Raw genomic sequence first — 1,049 nt, 5'->3', positions numbered from 1 at the left:
CCAACGGCTGACCTCCAACCGCCGCCCGGCGCGCAAAGACGCCTTCGCCCATTGGCCCTCATCGCTCTTGACGTCACTCTTTAGACGTCAACTCGTCTTTGTGACGAAATTGCTGGGAGGGGAAAAAAAAAACAAAAAAAACTTTGGGGGTTGTTTTTGTTTGTTTTGTTTGTTTGTTTGTTTGTAAACGACGTAATAAAAGACAGTGAAATGAAATATATGAAGCAGTCATTTCATTCGGAACACCAATATCGTGACATCCAAAATCATACAGTGACAGGTAGAGTAGCCTAAATGTGCAATTACAACAACAAAAAACGAAACTCAAAACGAAATAAAAACGAACTAAAATGAACATTCAAAAACGCTCTGTTTGTGCATGTTGCACTCGTTCGCTGCAGATTTGAAAGGGGGTGACAGAAAACAGAAAAAAGGATTCCAAAAAACAGAGCACCAACTTGTTTTTCGCAGTATTTTTTATTTATTTATTTTTTATTTTTTTTACCTCTGAACTCCAAGTGACTTGTTGCAAACCACTGACCTGTGTATATGACTGGATAGTCGATAGCCATTTTGTTAAATAATAATGTTTAATTATAAAGGACAGGATGACAGACGAGGTTAGACAGGAATCCACATGGACTATGATGATGTTTGCAGATGACATCGTGAAACAGGTAGAGGAGAAGCTCGAGGCGTGGAGGTTTGCCCTGGAAAGGAGGGGAATGAATACGCTGTATTCAGAAAAACAGAAAAATAAAAGCAATACTCAAAAAAAAAACAAAAAAAAAAACGCTATCCCAAAAAATTGTCAGAAAAAGAGATTTTTTTTTTTTTTTAGTGAATGCAATACGCTTCCGTAATTTTCTGTTATTTCACAGTATTTTTCTGGCGCCCCAGCTGATGGAAAATTACCGTTTTTTTTGTTTTGTTTTTTTAACAGATGTCCTTTCAAAATGATTCCAAAAAAAGAGCACCAACTTCTATGACTGGATAGCTGATAGCCAAATTTTTTTCTCCTTTTTGCATAATGTTTTTCCCCATTTTTC

This window comes from Festucalex cinctus, chromosome 1, assembly GCF_051991245.1.
Source record: "Festucalex cinctus isolate MCC-2025b chromosome 1, RoL_Fcin_1.0, whole genome shotgun sequence".
NCBI lineage: Eukaryota > Metazoa > Chordata > Actinopteri > Syngnathiformes > Syngnathidae > Festucalex > Festucalex cinctus.
The sequence above is the reverse complement of the archived record's forward strand: the minus strand, read 5'-3'. Positions refer to the sequence as shown.